Source organism: Pollicipes pollicipes, unplaced genomic scaffold (genome assembly GCF_011947565.3).
Source record: "Pollicipes pollicipes isolate AB1234 unplaced genomic scaffold, Ppol_2.1 Scaffold_5724;HRSCAF=6776_pilon_pilon_pilon, whole genome shotgun sequence".
Lineage (NCBI taxonomy): Eukaryota > Metazoa > Arthropoda > Thecostraca > Pollicipedomorpha > Pollicipedidae > Pollicipes > Pollicipes pollicipes.
Window position 1 is genome coordinate 33,465,258 of NW_023596746.1, and position 20,524 is coordinate 33,485,781.

General features: G+C 48.5%; 1 protein-coding gene across 2 annotated transcripts in view; it reads left to right on the plus strand.

Moving 5' to 3' along the window:
• Positions 1-20,378: 20,378 nt before the first annotated feature.
• The window catches only part of LOC119102513 (alpha-tocopherol transfer protein-like), a 37,178-nt gene continuing 37,032 nt past the window's right edge, over positions 20,379-20,524 (plus strand). The window contains exon 1 of one of the 2 annotated variants that reach the window (XM_037225891.1): positions 20,379-20,403. The gene's annotated coding sequence lies outside the window, so the exon portion shown is untranslated. Of the gene's footprint in view, positions 20,418-20,524 lie in introns of both variants that reach the window. The other variant, XM_037225892.1, reaches the window with a different exon arrangement.

A 20,524-nucleotide genomic window follows, 5' to 3' on the forward strand; every position in this document is an offset into this window, starting at 1 on the left:
GAGTACAGAACAAGCCAAGACGGATGAGCAGCTGGGGCAGGGGGAAATGCACAGCGTGGAAGAGCGTATGACAGGAGACAGCAGGATGGAAGAGGGCCGGGGATAGTGGCACAAGGCGGGGGAGCAGATAAAAGCACTGGGAAAGAGACAGGGCTGAGGAAGATAGGGCTGAGGGGAGGGCTAAGGGCGAAGAGGTCTGGGGGCCGAGTGAATTAAGAAGGAGTTTGTCGTATAACATAGGTTCTAAGTACACATGGCAGGTTCTAGACATGACAGAGCAGATCAAGACGGAGTCAACAGAGGGGAAGACAGCACATAACAGCACAGCAGGCGCAGAATGTGGTTGGGCCATGTGGAATTTGTCAAAACAAAACAAGATTAAGTTAAAGACCACTTCAAAAGATGTTTCCTGGACGCTTAATTACATGGATGAAACTTGTCTCTTGCATATATTAGGCCCCTTTGTTTGGTTTCATGGCATTTGTGTACTAGTTCGTTCAAGTTACTGGTCATTTTATGGCGAGCATAATGCGCACGCGCCAAACCAACGCCCGTGAACTGTCTGCATCGAGTGAAATCATGGATGATCGAAATCGCACGCTTTCAGCTTTACAACATCATACATACGGGGTCATGCCTCATGGCGTCACGAAACCTAAACAGGCGTGTTCCTTGTTCAGTTATGAGAACATTGGTGTACCGCTTTACGTGTTTTGACCTTATGTTTATAATGTATGGCTTGGTTAATGTAATAATATTGTCGCTCCGCGTGCGTTCCGCGGCATCACCTGGGGCTGCACTCTCCCCCCCCCCCCCTTCTAGTCGGCCGGGCGTAGATTGCCGTGCACTGTCCCTCAAAAACCACCCCTGCTTCGAAACCACAAACGCTGGGGACGCGTTTTTTGTTGTCCCAAAATACGCACAATAGATTATTTGGTCTACTCAGAAAAATTTCGGGCAAAATTCTTATTTTGTTCGGAAAATGGTCACGCCCAAAATTTTTGGTCACCGCCCGGTGATAAAAAAAATGTAGCCAACAAGTGGCAACATCGTTTTATATCGTTTGCAAGTAAAAGCAGCCTTCTATTTTCATTGGTTCGAGAGATATGAGCTTGGAACGTTGTACTACCCAAAAAAACGTCCGTTTTCAAATTCTGCACAGGTGATGATTCCGACACCTGTTTTAACGCAGAATTGCCTTTCCGTGCTATGGTGTGACATAAATTGCCCAATGCCGATAGGTTTACAGTCAGGTATGACCAACGTGAAGTTATGTTGAAAATGGCTATCTCGTGCAAAACGCGTCTACGGGCACAGAACATGCATCCGCTTTGTACTCGCGCTGAATTTGCTATTGGCCCTCAGTTGGGACGAAAAAACGTCCGTTTCTGAATTTTGACTTTTCGCAACAAAGTGGCCGCGGCGAAATTTGTGTTCACTCGCATGTTGACAACAACGGCACTGAATGTTTGTTCCATCATTGTGTATCGTCTGCACGTGCAATCTGCTTTCAAACGGAGCGGGTCTCAGTAACAAAACCATGGAAATTTGCGCGCATCAAGAATGCTGTATGTTTCCAGTGGTGCAATCATGTTGTATTATTGATCATTAGACGCGTAATCGCACGGCAAACACGATGGTGTAACTTAAAAAATAAACGCATGTTTATTTTTTTAAGTTATTTGAAAAAACACAAGCGTCGCTTGATGTAGATTTTGCAATTGCTGTAGAAACTGTTTACATGCACAGAAACACTTGCCGCCGCTCCATTTACACACTAAATGGACCATGCCCTTTCATTCTGTAATGAAAAAATCTCGTTCGAAAATTTTCATTTTTTCGAAAAAATGGTCACGCCTAAAATTTTTGGTCATCACCCGGTGATCAAAAATGTAGTCAACAGGTGGAAACATTGTTTTACATCGTTTGCAAGTAAAAGCAGCCTTCTATTTTCATTGGTTCGAGAGATATGAGCTTGGAACGTTTTACTACCCCAAAAAACGGTCGTTTTCAAATTTTGTACAGGTGTTGCGTTACACCTGTGTTGGCGCAGAATTGCCTTCCCGTGTTATGGTGTGACATAAACTGTCCAATGCCGATAGGTTTTCAGTTAGGTAGAACCAACGTGAAATCATGTTGAAAAATGGCCATCTCGCGCAAAACGCGTCAACGGACACAGAACATGCATCAATTTGGATAATAAGACACCAAAATAAGCCAGAATCTACCGCGAGATCAATTCTGCCTGAATTTGTAATCAACAGACATACGTTAAAAGACTGCGTGAAATAAATCGGCGGTGCTGTTTATTTTACAAGGTCCAGTGCGTAGGCGCGGGAACATTTTAAAAACTGGGGAGGGGACCAGGCTTAGGACACACTTCAGGAAGTTTCCTGGGAAGCAAGCCCGGTGACCGGGGGGCGCGGGGGGGGGGGTGGGATTCAGGTTATTGTCCGCTCTTAATTCATATAGCAAATTTTGGGGATCATTGAATGTCGTGGTGCCTATGCTAGATATACATATACAACTGTTCCTCAGTGATGCCCAATCTTGCCAATTCGATTCATCGATGGCATTCGGTAAATAAAGCTATTCAGCATCCCGAACTAATTTGTCGATTTCGACAATGTTTTCTCTGGGTAGGTGAAATTCCATGAGCGATTAGACATTTTGTGTCAATGAGGCGGCATTTCCCTGCACAGGGTAGATTACAACATACAGATTCACTGAAAGTCTTTTGACTACATTAATGGAAGTAAGTGGGTAATATCAAGGTGGTGGAACTATTTGTTCCTCATTTGGACTAGATTTTGACCATCTTCGGACAACACCGGATACCAAGGTATTTACCTTCACTGCATTTACTACATGATACTACAGGATACCTTCACTACATTTACAAGAGCTCAAAGTCACATTCCGACTAGCTATCACTGCATCTGAACTACCCAGCCACCACCCTTGACCATGTGCGAACCACCCCAACCATATGTCGACCAGTCTCTGAATACCTCCATCTCACTGCCTGACTATCCCCTGGTCACTGGCTTAGGGGTGAAAAGGGGCTTTTTCCGTCACCGACGAAATTTGAACCGTCTTAATTGTCACTAAGAGCCAAATCTTTCAGAAGCCGTTATAATAAAACTTTACATGCGATAAACCACGAAAATAAAGATAAGTTTAATGTAATGCGGCATAACTGTCAAGCATATTTGTTTCGGAAGCTCATTTGCACTAAACTGTCTGTCAGCCGTCAAACGCCGAATGATGGTTGGGACAAAACTAATGAACTTATCAGCACACTTAACATAACCAGCCTAGAGGCATGTAGCTTCCTATTCAGTTAGAGGTAGGGGGATTGTGGCTCTCAACCAGGTATGTAGTTTCTCATTTTTTAAGTCACTTCTTACCCATTACTTCTAACTAATCATAATTTTTAGGCTTAAGCCTCACCAAAACTAATTTGAGGAACTACAGCCTTGCTCCCAACAATGAAACTGTTTCAAGTGCATGTCGGAGGCAGGTTAAGTCATTTATCTGGCTCTCCCCCTCCCCCATCATCTTTTACCCCTACGTATTTTGCAAAACTGCATCCCTGTGGCCCTACATTTACCGATAGCATGATTCCACAAGCACCTGACACCAAAATCACTTGGTTTTGTGGCAGCATCGTACCATCAGCTGTAAGCGTTGGCGACCTTCACTATCTTCACCGGTGCAGAACTCACACTTCCTAACAGGATCTAAATTATGTGGAGCAAAACTTATTTAATGTTGGTATCAACAGATGCAAACAACATTTTTGAGCTCCACTGGCATCTTCATTTAGTATTATATGCAATATGGTGGCAACTACAAGCGTTTTATCTCACGCCTGACCACCGATCAGTACGCTAAGTATGAGGTGCAGCGGGCAATGTAAGAGGCCTACACCGGCGATGCTCGGCCTCTTACCTCAAAGACGCTGTGCCTCTCAGCAGCAGAAAGCCCCGGATGAATCCTTGGCATATGTTGCTACAACATCTGTTTACCTCGGAAGCTACAGTTTGGGTACCCACAAACAACAATCTCCCTATATCGGCAAGGCTTTTTAATGTTCTTTCCTTGAAAAACTGACGATAAGCTACGTTCGTCCAGCCAGTCAGCTTCTCCCGACGTGAGCAAAACCAACAGCAGCCCACAGCCTCGCACTGACCCCAGCGCATCACCTCGTGACGAACAATTAGGCCTATCTGTCTCAAATGGCACGACGCTTTAAAACGCTGTGTAGCAAACTGATCACGTTCGTCGCAAGATCCTGTGGCCAGCCACGATTCTTACCACTAGTAATAAACCTAGTTATTTGTTACCTTATGCTGTTAAGTATGTGAAGTAATCTTGGCTGGAAAATCTGTGAAAAGCACTGATCTAAAAGGCATGGAAAAATCACTTTGTCACTACCGATATAGTATAGTTTGTAGCATATTTCTGTCACTTACTAAAAACTATTCTGATTAAACCTAATCTGTTTGGCAGCACCTTACGGCTCAACCGGCTTTTACAGCGAAACGTCAACGTTTCGACATCAACGTCATCGACATCGACGTCAAGGGGGCATCAACAGCCGTGCGCAAGCATTCCCGAGTCCGGGCGATCCTATCCAACGCGTCATGTGAGCTCGTGACCAGCCAACAACGATCGGCATCTCCAGACGGGAACAAGTCAGCGGCAATGGTCCCACACCACCGAGGTTACCTGGACGCCATAGCACCCGCTCTGCGCCCGGCGTCCGCTGCCGCCAGCGTGCCGCGGGAGGAGAGGGCGCTCACCTGCACAGCGACGGCCTCGAACGCGGCCACGGCGCTAAACGGCGGGAGGCTCGCTTCATGCGCCAGGCGGTGCACGGGTGCTTGGTTGCGGTGAGGTCGGCGCACGACCTGTCGTGGTAGGACCCCCCGTCAGTACGGCGAGTGCTGCCGTCGCGGGAGTATCCTGCAGCACAGAGGTCCGCACAGATGGAGCGTCATTGGGGGAGCCACCCGCAGCACAGCGGTCCGCATAGACGGGGCACCATTGAGCGAGCCACCCGCAGCACAGCGCTCTGCATAGACGGAGCGTCACTGGAGGGATGATGATGATTTGGGCTTGTTAGCGAGATGAGCAGCTCATGATACACATGCCCGAATAGACAGAACGTCACGCCCCGCACAGACGTTTCTGCACACGCGGTAGAGAGGGCATGAGGCGGTGTTTGAACGCAGACAGAGACAAGGTCAAACAGCACAGTATCACGTTTTGTATTCATAAGTGCGGTGTAGGTGCACCTGAAACGAGACACTCAAACACATGAAGTAAAATGATGTTGAGAGATAATGATTTTCCAAGAAAATCATGTCCACTGAAGGGAAGCAAAGCGATCTACTTGTGACATTGATTAAAGATGCGTAATGCAGGCACGTAGAGGAAATTTTTTAATGAAATATTTGGTACAACTCCCCACTAACTGACCGGTTGTCAGCCACTCAAAAGATGCGATCCGACTGCCATTATCTTCACGGCACGATCGTTGCCGGCACCTGGAATATTTCGGCTCCCGGGCTTGACTTTACGGAGTTTAAAAACCCTGGCTTCCGATGTCCACCAGCATTCATAGCTACCAGCAGCGGATGCGACATTTGCTGGTAAAATGATGACGCTTTCTTCTCGCCTCTTTACTAGATGGCATATAAAAGGCAATACGTCAAGCAATACGTTTGGAATGTGCCGCACAGACTTTACTGGAGGAGATTGCAGCTGGGGACTCTCATGACCTGATCGACCCAACTTAAGTGTTCAACTCATGTAAGACACTACTTCTGGAACTTAATCGGTAAGAATCCCAACCGTCGTGAGCTAATGTGAAGTACTAATCAGAGCCGCAAGACATGTTTTATTTTTCTGGAGTCACGTCTCAAAATCTTTTCCCCCCCAAAATCTGAGATTCAGAATGCTCAAACAACTTGGCAGAGAAAAAAACCAAGGGCAAATGACCGGAGCGTTTTCTGAAAAACCATATGATCTCACAAGGTGCCTTGGGCAGAGGTATGCCTGTTTTTTATGTCCCATTTATCATATTTGTTAACGTGCTTGTCATATTTAAGACGTGAAGTTGAAGTAGATGAAATTACAAAAAAAAAATTGCACTGTGCAGTTTGAACAGAAAAGATAGAATTGGCTCATTATAATGGATGGTCCTGACCAAACACCCTAGTTGTTGCTTTCAAAGATGCATGGAAGGCAAACATCATGCGTCTGTTGTTTTCCCTTTCTTATCGTTTGGCCATTAGGTGGTTGGCAATAAAATGTCCCAATGTGTGTTCCAGTGAAGCATAGACGCAATCGTTCTTACCCAGTCAGAGTTGCATGTCATGTTGTTGACCGAGTCAGATAACGAATCTAAACGTGACTTACTCTTGTACTCAACAATTCCCTGTGAGCGGCCGCTAAGCGTAAGAGACGTCCTCTTCGTCGATGGTCGCATCGACCGCACGGGCAGCGCCGAGCTCTTCATTGGGCCCACGGTACTCCGTAGGCGAGATGATGACGACCTCGTCGTAGCTCGTAGAGCAGCGTGGCACCGGCTGTGACAGGAAGATGACGTTGCCGTCCACCGCCTCGGCTCCCGCGCCGGGGTTCGGCAAACCGGATCTCGGCTCCGACGACCTGCGGAGAAAGACGGAGTTCAAGCTTCGCCGACTGGCCGCTTGGTAACGCGATCGTCCTGAAAATAGGTGGCGCGACGGCTGAGTGCGCCCGAATAACTTCACCGGACACCATGCCGAGGAAAACTAAACTGAGGCTACATGGAATTGCAAATACGTGATGGGTCTGCCAACTAACTATACGGCCCTTCATCTTGCAGATCCCTGTTATATGCGATGGTTAGACGCATCAGAATGCACTCTACGCACCCGACATGAAAGACCCACGACCCAGGCCAAGGCCTTTGGTTTGAATTCCAGATTCTTTGACACCCAAATAAAATATTTTGTAGATTATCAAAGCTGGGCGAATTACATTTCGTCATCCGATCACATTTGAGGGGATAAATGAGTCCGGGAGAGCGAACTTACCCGAACAGTTAGCTGGCTACCTTTACAATGAGGAGCAACAAGCCTAGCTCACAGATGAGAAGACCAGAATGTAAACGGGAGATGAGCCCACCATAAATGCACCGCGATGACTGAAGCATGCGAAAGACAGCTGATAGCCCTGTGCTGGTCAAAAAGCACCGCGAATAGATTCTACCGCTTTCTTTCACATCCAGCTGGGTAACAAATTACACATTTACGGAAGATACCTAACCAGCGATGAACGCAGATGCTACCTTTAATGGTCATAAACCTAGAACAATTACTCAAACAACAGCAAATGAGGAACGCTGCGTTCTGACCATCCGAGAAAACCACTCGATGCCTGGAAGTGTTAGAACCATTTCTTTAGTGAGGCCACCCACAAAGTGTACTTAATATGAGAAAATGCCCTCAGCTCCCACCTCTTTGACTTAAGGAGCGAACGGTTCTGATGCCGGGGCATCCACGTTCAACACACCAAAAGGCAATGGTGAAAAGTCGTCATGACGTGATGATGGTGAAACGACGTGGCAAACATTGGATATGTAGGCAGTGCTCGGCGTTCCAAGCAGGGCATGTGATCAGTGACCATGAGGTTATGCCGAGCTTAGGATTACGAACGCTAAGCCAGACCGCAAAAATACACGTTACGCCGAACATGTCTGGCATAACAGCAATATCGCAGGGGAAAATTTTAGCGCATCCACGCCACAGACCTTAGCGCCCAAGTTTCGACATCTGTCGCCACCAATTTTCAGCGTATAATCGCTAGTTTACGGATTTGTGAAGTTTTAAAGGTAAGTGAAGGCGTCCGGTGCAATGCGATAGTGCCGTGTAACTAAAATGTGCGAAGAGCACAAAATGGCGTTGATAGCCCGCGCGCTCCATAATGTCAGTCATCATCATCATCCATGGATTCAGCAGTCAATTTCTAGGGAATCGTTTAGTCTGATGCAACAATGGAGTATTAGGCGGTGTCATGCATCTTAAAGATGCTTTCTTAGGCAACACAGCAAGTGACTGAACAAGTTTTATCGACCTACGGTCAGGTATAAGCGTCAGACCAAGGTCAAAACCAACTTGCTTTATCTCTCTAGGGCTTACTGTATGTGGTAGCTTCTGGTGCTCATTTCAAATTTATTGGTAACAGGGACCCCATTATACATATTCCATGGAATTCTCAAGGGTCAGAATAGGTCACTGACCTAAAATGACCCAGGTTAACATTTTATTTTATGAGCACATTGCCCAGTTCAATCTTTGTCACTTATGAAAATGCAAAACTCGAAGCAGCCTTGTATAAGTTTGGTTTTATGACATTCGAAAGGTCAAACAAGGTCATTGACCTAAATGAGCATGTGTCCTTTTGCTAAGAACGGGTGTCTAGGTTATTGGAGGACGTTGGATACCAGCCTGGAGTTTGACCTTGTTCAACTTTTTTTAACCAGAAGATCGTGACCTAAGAACCACAAACTTTGACCTAAGTGAGCCCACGTACAGATCAACACATTCTGTGAATTTTATGTCTCCAGCTTTCTCAGTTCCTGAGGTCTCAGAGGAGAGGATCCAATTGAACTCCCACCCGAGCAAAGGGTATCCAACCGGCCACTCGGGCGCGTGTTTAAGACTGGCCTGGACATGACTACAGATATGTTTGTGGTACGGTATCTAGCTTTGGAAAATGAGCGCCTTTACATAAATGTATGCACTGAGGGTAAGAGTGGAGCCGGTGATGACAGCCATGACCGTTCTGGCTTTTTCACAAGATGGAGGCGCAAACGACGTAGAGTCATGACTCACCGTGAAAGGCGCGGCTTTACCAATAGGAGCCCAGTGACCATGAGGGGAAATGACGGCTGATTATATGCATTCTTTTGGTAAGTGAGTGTCACTATGGTGCGAAGCACAACTCACACAGAAAACAGGCGGTTTTTGAAGGTAGTCTCCCTGTAAGATGACGTGATGGTCGCCACTGGATGGACGCATCTTTCTTCGGAGGTCACGCAACAAAAACAGTACAGATTTTCTTTCATATCAGTAATCTTCTTATGTGCCATATTATGGCTTGCTTGAGCATTCACTCCAACCTGGCTTTCCATTCATTCCCAAAGACCTACTGCTTCATCACACCCCACAGATCTGCAACAGGTCAGGTTCCAGGTGCAGTGGGTGGGTTTTCATTTTGCGGCAGGTGATGAATTTGTCAATCGTGCAGCAGCTTTAGGGTGCTCCGGGCATAATGAGAATATGCCAAATCCGACTGAAACAGAAATTTCATGGCCTGTTGACGCTCCGCGTCAACAGGCCATGAAATTGTCACCTGTTGACGCTCCGCGTCAACAGGTGATAATTGGAACTGACAATCTTCGAACAGCGGACAATTGTATGAATTTCGGAGGAAAGACGCATTATGAACACAAGTTACCTTTGCTTGATATATCAACCTTTCCCAGATTATACCCCTCGACGATTTGAGGTGCTGTGAAATGGCTTAAAGAAAATTAACTTTTGTCCCTAATTATGACTCTGACATCTGCTTGCAGCTCTTGAAATGTTCGGTTCAGTTTATTCTCGGGTGTGGGGGGGGGGGGGGGCTTACTTCCCTTGCCTGGGTGTGTTGTGAGGGTGTTTGCCCCTCCCACAGGTCTTCCATACTCCTTAAGGAATTCAGGGGAATATTTCTATCCAATTTCATATTTTCTGACCGCCCAGTCAGTACTGACTCACACCTTACGCAAAACTCGCTTGAGCTCCTATCGCTTACCAGGAGGCCCCTCCAAGCGAATTCGGCCGCTACCAGCAGCTGTTCCGTGCTGCCTCCAGATTCCACATCATTAGTATTCAATGAATGGTGCTTTGGTTCACTCCTATTTCGGAACTCTCAGGAAAAGATGTCATGTTCCTGCTCACGCCTGCGCCTTTAGGCCCTTCATGGCTAACGGATGGAGAGGAATTTTGGATAAGTTATGTAGCCACAGGTGCAGTTTTCTATGGAATTTCAAACGATACCTGAATTGCGGCATCATGGCTCAATTCGGGTCAGGTCAAGTCGGGTCATATCAGGTCAGGTCCGGTGGCTACGGTTGTAACTACTGTTCTCGTCAGTCTTGATGAACTGTACTGCTGTTTTCAGGTTTCGCTACTTGTTGACTTTTTATGTTTAATATACAAATGATACAGATGTACCCGAAGTTCTGAGTGTGTTTAATAAACAGCGATTCTTTGCTTTCTCTGATAGTCTGTTGTCACGGATGAAAACTGAAAACATTAACATTTGCATTGTGTGCTTCAGTCACTGCTTCAAATACCATATGATTCTTCAAGCACAATTATTGCTAGACTAACTTTTAGACCCGCAGGACCCAAATTTAGGTAAGCCACCATGCATGCGGGCTGCAAACATTATGCTTCAAGCATTTTTATCGTATTTAGCCGGTCACGTGTTATTTGCATTCTTGTATGCTTTATATTGTGTTTGCATTAAACGAGGGCAGACTGCAGGTCGGTATAAATGTTCTTCAACGTCTACTTAACGGCCAGAGTTTAATTTGCTGCGCCAGGAAAATCTAAGTGATTATTCATTGCAAATTCAAATTGTCACGGAAAACCCTTATCTTCATCACCTTCATCTCCATTGGCAGTGTTTACAACAGTACATTGCTGTCAGCTAATTGTGGCTGTCAGTGTGGGTGCTGCAATTTTATGCTTCATTTAACATGTGCCCGGGTGGCCGCCTGGGCACCCTTCGCTCGGGTTGGGGGGGGGGGTCAGTTCGACCCCCCTGGAATTTATGGAACTAATAGGGCTAGAGGCATTAAATTCACAGGTTGTATTTATCTGTACGTGAACTCACTTAGGTCAAAATTTGAGGCCCCTAGGTCATGACCATCGGGACAAATAAGGTCAAACAATGTCAAACTCTAAGTTGGCCTTCAAGGGGGCCCCAGAACTTAGATACCTGTTCTTAGCAAAAGGTCACATGTTCATTAAAGGTCAGCGATCTTGTTTGACCTTTATAAAGTCGTAGTGACCATAAGCATAGCAAATTGTTTGAAGTGTTGCATTTGGATAAGCAACAAAGATTACTCTAAGTAGTAGGTTCTTAAAAACGAAATCTTGACCTGGATCATTTCAGGTTAGTGACCTATTCTGACTTTTAGAAAGTCCATGGAAGATGTTTAATGTGGTTCCTATTATCAGTTAATTCGAAAAGAGCACCAGAAACTACCCAATACAGCAAGCCCTGAAGTAATAGAACAGGTTGGTTTTGAACTTGCTCTGGCCTCCATACCTTATCCTAGGTCAATGGAATTCGGTCATTCAATTATTGCTCGCTTAAGAAAGTATTTCAGAGTTGTATGGCCTCGTCCAACACTCCGTTGTTGCGCCAGGTTGAACGGTTTCCTAGAAAATGACTTCGCCGAATCCCTTTCCTCACTTTGATCTGCCATTTGGGCAGCGACCTTGCAAGATACATCTAATTTTTTGATATCATGCGATCCGTTATTCAAATATCTACAGCCATGCCAACTTTGGCGTCCCTGCACCGAGCCGTTTGGATGCCATTCCGGAAAAGCCCTCGGGGTGGGTCAGTTTGACTTCCCCACACGAGTGCGTGTTAATAAAACTTAATTAAAGCAATGAAACCCCCGCCCCGGCCTGTCCCGACCTGATCCGGCCCGACCTGACCTTGCCCGACCCGGCCTGACCCGACCCGACCTGACCCGACCCGGCGGTCAAATCTTCCCGACGGCTTGTTAGCGTCGTCGAGGATTGCCTGTCCTACGTGTCTTGGGATGACCACGGACTTAAGCTGTCAGGCTAATCACAGAGAGCGTTGGATTACGTAGCCTCAAGTCGGAATTCAAGTCAAAGCCGGTAGCTGATAGCCGATAGTCATTGAGAGGGTGGTTAATGAGCTTATGAAGCAGCTGGATTCGCACGTGCGCGCCGTCCCAACGGATAGCGCGGAAGGGGGCCCCGGCGTCACGATGGCGCCATGCCAGATAACTATCAGTAGTAACACACCCACAGTGGTCAAAAAGACTCAGCAATTACCAGTCATCAAAACCGGACTATTTAGCGGGAAAACGCGACGGCTTTTTGATGAGCTACAGTCGGAGTGTTTTTTAGATGTCCCAAACAGCTATATAATGAAAAACATGTCTGATACACCAAACAGCGAAGTTACCTTTTAGTAGCACGCGATGATCTAATAATGTGAATTTGCTGATGGCCTTTTGACGAGATCATCTCATTACACCTCTGTGAATGTCTTCAGTACCGAAGCCTTGTTTGACGTATCTGAGTGGGATGAATTCATTTAAGCGTCAAGCACAACTGTGATAATCCGTTTTACTGCTTCGCGGCCTCCCCCGCCTGTCGGGTCCAATGAACATTAGGCCAAAAACAAAAATTCGGACGGAAGGACCAGCGGTGGGAGGACTGGCGGCGGGAGGATCAGTGGGAGGAGCATTAGTTCGGCGGCGGTGGATGGGATCAGGAGACAACGACGTATGGTGCATCGGAACTGAGCTCCCAGGAAACAGACAGATAATGCATTACTGAAAGGCTCAGACTCTAATGAGTGAGATTTGCCAAGCTTGGGCTCTTGTTTTCAATAAGCAGCTAGTCGTAGGGAAAGTCTTTGTGCAAGACGGAACAACTTTTCTTTGGGAGACGCCGTAAACTTCGAGAGGTTGGAGCTGAACAAGTTGCTGAGAGAGAGAGAGAGAGAGAGAGAGAGAGAGAGAGAGAGAGAGAGAGAGAGAGAGAGAGAGAGAGAGAGAGAGAGAGAGAGAGAGAGAGAGAGAGAGAGAGAGAGAGAGAGAGAGAGAGAGAGAGAGAGACCATTGGCAAGCGCAAACACCATCCAAAATACGGTTTGAAAATATAAATTTGCTGCATTATCAAAAACTAACAAAGTGCGTTTACCTCGTGCATCCCCGCATATTTCCGAAGACAGATTTGTGACATCCGTGATTTAAAAGGAGCAGGCACAAACATGTTTTCCGTTATTGAAATTTTCGTTGCAAGAGGCAACGTGCACCCAAATTATTGTACAACTGAGCAGCCAGTTTCCTGAGGCACACGTGTCAATTAGACTGTGTCATAAATCAAAAGTGTTAATAGAATGAGTCCATGGGAACGTCTGTACATTGGCTGTCCGGGACTGGTTAGGTTAGGTTGGGTTAGGTCAAGACCCTATACACGAGGTAAAATCAGCAAACGGTTTGTTTACGCCCCCTAGCCATTGCGTGGTGTCAGTTAGAGTCACTTCGCCGGAGGCTCGCTATGAGCCGTCACGAGCGGTCGTAAGGGCCGGAGATACTGACAGTTTTCCCAGCACATGCGCCAGCTGGACAGGCATACCAGGCAGTGTCGCCGCCTGCCGACGCGTCCCTCCCCCCCCCCCCCCCCGCCTCCCACGACCGCTGTCTTCGGGTCCTGCACGAGGACGTGCTGTCCGGTTGAGAGGCGTCTGGGCGAGTCGGCGCTTGTTTCGTGGCGCTTGACTGCGACCGTGCCGGAACTCTGTTCAACAGGCTCTTCTCCGAGCATTCCGTCCAGTTAAGACTTCTCTGAGTGGTAGGCAGGATCGGTGATTGGGTGATCATTTAGAAAACTCGAGGACCTGCGTGCCATGCCCTCCCTCCACAGCAGCTGCACACCATGGTGACACACTCTCGTCCAGCAACCCAGCATGTCCAAGCGTCAAACTCTCATTTCCCTACAATGGTTGACCTATATGGCAGACTGCGACAGACCAGAGGTAGCGCACGCGGTGAGACCATGGTGCCGTGCTCTCCTGCTCCAGGGCCAATATCGGAAGACTCGTGTGGTTCACTCTCCTCCACCAGCAGCATACCCAGGTGCCACGCTGTACTCCTTCAGCATTTCCTCACTGTCCCTCATCTTCATTGCAAGGACCCTGAGAGTCCAGACTTAACTTTTTTATTTCACATCATGCTTTTAATATTTTGCACGTCATGCTCCAAACGTAGGCGCCCATTTGAGTGGAATGTAAAGATGACTGCGTACAATTCCCCGCTTTTCACACCATTGTTATTTTAGCTTTGAACTGGCTTCAAAAACTCCCTCAAGAATAAGAATTTCAAGATCTGACTTCAAATTGTGAGTGATGCAACGACCGTGGTACACCCATCGCGCACACGCAGTTAATTAGCACATCTGATGCTATTTAACATCGCCTCTCATTCGGTATTTGCGACGGAGTTTTGCTGGAGGCGGCGTATTCATGTCGGCAGGAATAAATACGCTGCTGGCAGTGGGCAGAGCAGCCACCTGGCGACAGACTGGCCAGCTAGCACTGCCACCGCGAGGTGTCGCTGCAGCTTGCTTTATGTGGCGGCTAACTGGCGGGCGACGACAGCGCTCTCCGAAGGGGCTGTCATACCAATACATGGTCAAGAACGATCATGAGACTTGTGCCTGCTCGTATTTGCCTCCACCTAGTGTACATGTTTGTTCCCGTGGTCTGGCTGCAGGCTGAACTAGCACTCGTCTCCCCCTCGACCGTCCACGATTTGCCGCGGAGAGTGCGCTTGATTTCAAACAAACTCTCCCTAAAGATCGGCCGCAGCGGTCAACTACGTTTGCTCCGCTTCGCCGTCTCTCTGTTCCATGGCGAAACTGAACGGGGTGGACTGTTCAGCAGAAGATCCAAGGACGCACGACAGGCGCCACTGGCAAAGCCGCCGCTGGTGCTCATAGGAGACGCGGGTCATATCGCCCCACAGACTCTCTCCCCCGTTAAACGGTGTTGGCTCGTGTCGGTGTGTCGCGAGCAGCCCTCATCCCTGCCCCGTCCACCCACGGACGGGGGGTGGGGGGGGGGGGGGGGGGGGGAAAGGGAGAATCAGGGCAAGGGTTAAGCGCTCCGTATACCGATACCCCGCCAGCGCTTCCAAGCCCTGCCTCGGACACGCGGCCTCTCCTGCACCTGACACGCAGCCAATCAGTGTCGGACGAGCGTCATCGCCTGCTGCTGAACACGCTCTCACTCCAGTGTCGGACACGCTGCCTCTCCTGTGCTGAACACGTGGCAGCCCTAGTGCCGAACGTGCGCCCATTCCAGTGCTGCACGGCCGCTCCTGTGTCAGACACGCAGCCTCCCCTGTGCTGAACACGTGGCAGCCCTAGTGCCGAACGTGCGCCCATTCCAGTGCTGTACGGCCGCTCCTGTGTCAGACACGCAGCCTCTCCTGTGCCGAAAACACGGCTCCCTAGTGCTAAACGGTTGCTCCTGTGCCGGCACGCGGCCTTTCCCTGGCGGATTCACGGCCGCCCTAGCGCACGGTGGCTGCTCCTGTGCCGGACACGCGGTCTTTCCTGCGCCGCGAGGCTGCTCCTGTCGGACACGCGACTTGTCCTGTGCTGGATACCAGACCGCTCCTGTGCCGGATATTCGGCAGTCCTAGTGTTCGAAATAGCGACGCCCCAGTGAACGGCTTACCGTCGGTGCAATGAGGAACTGGCAGCACAGGCTCTGTTAAGGTGCAGAACACTATAATGGTGCAGTGCGGGCTAATGGAAGAAGTATTGCACGCCTTGCTCTATTTTTACGAGTTTGTGCTTTGTGATCATTAGCTGCTAGGTCCACAGCTGGAACGTGCGATGTGCCGCGCGTGAATATGCCCATAACAGGATAGCGGTAAAATGCTATGGGCGGTTATGATGCGTACACTGTCCCAATGCAGTGTAAAAATGCAGTTAAAAAGTTGCGATCTCCTTCCACGAGCGACACTGAAATCAGACTTGTTGCGAAACAGTAAACAAGGTCGTCACATGACGAAGTAGGCTCGGCATCCGAAATCCGAGTATCAACCAATATCGCTAAGCACGGCTCAGTATGTGAGCATAGACCCGGCATCCATGTAACCCAGGCCGTGAAATAGGTTATCCGGTGTTGGAATTCTGATGGGTGGTTCTGGATCGGAGAGAGAATATTTCCGAAGCGCGGATTGTAGAGGCCTAGAACTTTGCATCATGGGAACTTTGGAAGCGCCCTTTCAGCTTGGAACTTGGAACAGGTTGGAACTATAGGAACTTGAAGCTCTGTTTTAGACACCGTATTTATAAACACAGGCCATCGCTGTCTATAACGGCACAGAAATTATCAGCTTACCATGACATAGGCTGTAACATCAAAAACAGTTTACAATCAGCAAAGCGGTGGAGAAAAATTGTTGTGGGGGGGGGGGGGGGGTCCAAACCCTTAAAAACTAACGCTCTCATCTGCCATAAGTCCAATGCTCTAGCCACTCGTGCACCATTAAGTGTGTCCTAACGAACGGGGATTTTGGCATTGTCAATCAATTATACCTTAGTGCCAATGAAACTCCCGCAACGATATTGTTTGATGTTTGTGATGCATTGCATTTCATTCATTTTTGTTTCGTGCAGTTTATCGCATGTAGAGTTAACGGTTTCTGAAAACGGTTTATAACGGCCTCTGAAAATGCGCTGAATGACTTACGTGGTTTCTGAAGGATTTGGCTTCAAGTGACAAACTAGAGTGCTCCAAATTTCGTCGGTGACAGAAAAGACAGTTTCTCACTAATGGGTGAGGAGATGATAGCCATTTAGATCATTTCTTTTCAGTCGACGCCCAACAGCGCAATTTTAAATTGTCAGAAAGCTGTGGGTCTCAGCTCCTGCTCCCATCCTCAGTATCCTTGTCCCATCCTCCTCCCCCACGATGTTGTAACTTAAGACACCGAAGGAATTTGCATAATAATGATCATTTACGGATACGCCAGTAATTAAACGAATGGCTTCTATTAAATTTGTTTTCACTCAAGTGTCGTGGTGGTTTTACAACCCACCCCCTACACCCTATCAAAAATTGGCGGTGTCGCCTCTGCCTTTGCTTCATGTTGCGAGCGGAAAAGTGTGGTGTAAGCACAAGATTGACAAGGCTGGCATTAAGTTCTTGGTGGTTAACACGCGCCTGGGTGGCCGGCTAGATGCCTTTCGCTTGGGCGGTCAATTTGACTCCCCCCCCCCGCCCAAACTTACAGGGTGTATTGACCTGTACTTGGACTCACTTAGGTCAAATCTTGGGGTCACTAGGCCATGGCCTTCGGGTCAAATGAGGTCAAGCAAGGTCAAATTCCAGGTTGGTCCCCAAAGCACCTCCATAACCTAGATAACTGTTTCTACGCAGAAGGTCACAAGCTCATTTAAGGTTAGTGGCCTTGCTTGACCTTTTGAAGGTCATGGTGACCAAAATAATACAAGACTGCCCTGAGTTTTGCATTTGAATAAAGGAAAAAGGTTGCGCCAGGCAGGATGTTCCTAAAAAATGTCGACCTGGATCATCTTAAGTCAATGACCTATTCTGACCTGTAAGGAGTCCATGGAAGATGTATGATGCGGCTCTTGCTATCAATGAATTCAAAGCGAGCACCGGAAACTACCCCATACAGCAGGTCCTAGAGCAATAAAACAGGTTGGTTTTGACCTTGGTCTGACTTCCATACCTGACCTTAGGTCAACGCAATTTGCTTATTCAATGTTTATATTGCCTAATAAAGCACCTCAAAGATGTATAGCTTCGTCAAACATTCCGTTGTTGCATCAGATTGAACGATTCCCTAGAAACTGACTTCGCTGAAATCATGGTCTGACTTTGACCTGCCATAGGTCAGTGAGCCCACAGGGTACATCTAAATTTCTTGCACCAAACGATCCGCTATTCAACAATCAATAGTTACGCAAGTTTGACGCGGCTACACCGCGCCGTTCGGAAACCATTCGGAAAAATCTTCGGGAGGGGGGGGAGTCAGTTTGACCTCCCATCCGGAGCGCGTTATAATCGCTGGATATAGCCTGCTTGCTCATAATGGCGTGTTTTCTGTGCTATTATTTCATGTTTACTCTCTTTACGGAAACAAAACCCATATGCTACTGCGAGATCAATTCTGTCTGAATTGCATAGCCAATAAGCTGAAGAAATCATGCGTTAAACGATGGCATGAAATAAGTCAACGGCGCTGTCCATCTTACAACGATTCAGTGGGCTCCGCCCAAACCGATAGATTTCAGAAGCTTTGGCAGAATTTGGATACGGGTTCTACGAGATAATAAGGATCCCGCGAATGCAGATTGTAAATAGAAACAGTTCTGCAATTAGTATTGGCGTGGGCAAGCTATATTTGTCTGGAAATGTTCAACAATCAGTCTGAATCGATCGGTCAAGAAGATCATGTAACGCAGTTTGAGCATGCGTGCTCGCAAATCTTAGCAACAGACACCGTGACGCCAGGCGTTGCAGTCTCCATATGTCACGCGGCCCACACTGTTGTAGTTAATGGCTGGACGAAAATAATGACGCAATGGCCAAGTCCTTGACCCTGCGTCCGAAGTGCACCTCGACCCCTCTTCAGACCCACTCAAGCAAAGTTCATGACCGACTCGGGGCCACCAGCCGACACATGACCCTGTTAGGTACTGTGGGCCCCTGACCGACACAGGGGCCCCGACCATAGTTTCAGGGGCTCAGACCAATTTAAATCCTAGCCCCCGGCCTTGCTCCTGCTTGGGAAATGGGCCCAAGGGTTCAGACTGGCAGGGTGTCGTGCCGACTTTTGGATGTTGCTGATCTCTGGCCGAAGTACACACCCGCTTTGTCTCAGGTGTCCTCAAATAGTGCAAAAGTACGTCCTACGAATATTTTAGGTCATGACCCTACGGACAGCAATTATTTATGTGACCTACAGACAGCTCTTCGGGTCCTTATTCTCTTGAACCAGACCCTTGATTGTGGATTTCGGTGGGCCGGCCGGACACTTCTTCGGGCTTCACCGAACACTGCCTCTGGTCGACTCGGGGACTGTTGACAATCGACTCGGATTCGACTCTGCCGAATGGCTGCGGGTATAGGACCCCCTGTTTGGCGCTGTGGGCCCCATTACAGGTACAGGGGTTCTGCCCAGTGTAAATCGCTGGCCCTGGCTTTGTAGCTGCTGCGGAAGTGAGTCATCAGGGTCATACCGACATGGAGCCGACTGCGCGGTGATGGTGGTACCTGACCAACATATAGACCCTTATCGACTAAGAGGTCCCCGGTCGGCGTGCACTGTACGGCAGTGCACGCCGACCGGGGACAGCCCTCTTTATGTTATTTGAATGACCCGCGGGCCGGGGCCCCTAAAAAGAGTCCAACCAGCCCTTCGTGCCCTTGTCCGTGCCCGTGTCCTTAATTCGGGCCGCTGATCGTCGGCTTCGGTAGACCCCCCGGCCCCTCCGGCCTCCTCGAACACCACCTCTGGCCGACTCTGGGCCCCTTGCCAACGCAGGGCCCCTTGTTAAGCACTGTGGGGCCCTGACAGACGCTGAGGGCGTGGCCAATGAAAATCGCTGGCTTCGACTTTGTCCCTGCTTGGGGAATGGGCCCTCAGGCCCATGCCGACACAGAGCCAAATGCGTGTAACCGATGGTGCCTGACTGACATATAGTCCCTTAATGACTCAAGGGGCCCCTGATCAGAGCAGGGGACACTCTGGCTGGTATTGGGGTGCACGACCCTGCCGGCCGGGGCTCCTGAATACCACCTCCGACCGGCCTTCCGGGCCCTCAAATCGGGCCAATAATCGTAGATGCCGAGGGGCCCAAGGGCTGCTCGGAACCTAAGGAGGGCTCGTGCCCCCTGTGTTTTCCTCTTCCCCTGCCTGCACTACTGCGCCGTGCACGGTCCGCGGAATCGTCGGTTGCCGCCCGCTGCCCGCGCCAGTCGTGGATTGTCATACAGCGCTCCGCAGTCAATGGAGCACAGGTGTGATTTGAGGACCGGTGACGACGACACTGCTCAGTGCTGAGACTGAAAAAGCACCTCTTTTGCATGTTTATTTCGCAGTTCCCTGACTCTTTCTGGCCTTGCTCCGTTTTGCTGATATGTCGACAGCACCTGCTTCTCCGCGCATATCATTTCTGTGTTCAATGCGTTAATTTTTACCGCGTGTCAATTCTGTGCTTCCAGCAATTGTTGCCTAGTAGTGCGGTAATACGGCTTCTCTAATTTGGTTGCCTTACAGCACATTCCTAGTAGAGTAGCTTTTTATCTACAGGAATAAATACACATGATAGATATCGAATAACTTAAAAAAGGTGCTTTTGTACCACATTATGTCAACAAGAGTCCGAAAGTAAGTTATGCGCCAATTATAACCCAATATATTTTGTAACACATGCGCCATTAACGTATGAAGGCTAGTATATTTTGTGATTCTTATCCAGTTGTCAAGGCCTCATAAAGCTTTCAGTCCCCAGGCAGCTTGGCCCGGTCTGGGTACGGCGGTGGTGGTGCGATAGCATTTCTTTTGCATTGTGTGGAACCGGCTTGGGGGTCACGAAAATCCTAGAAAGCGCGTTGCTACATGGGGAGAAGGGCGTGGACGTGCAGAGCTGGC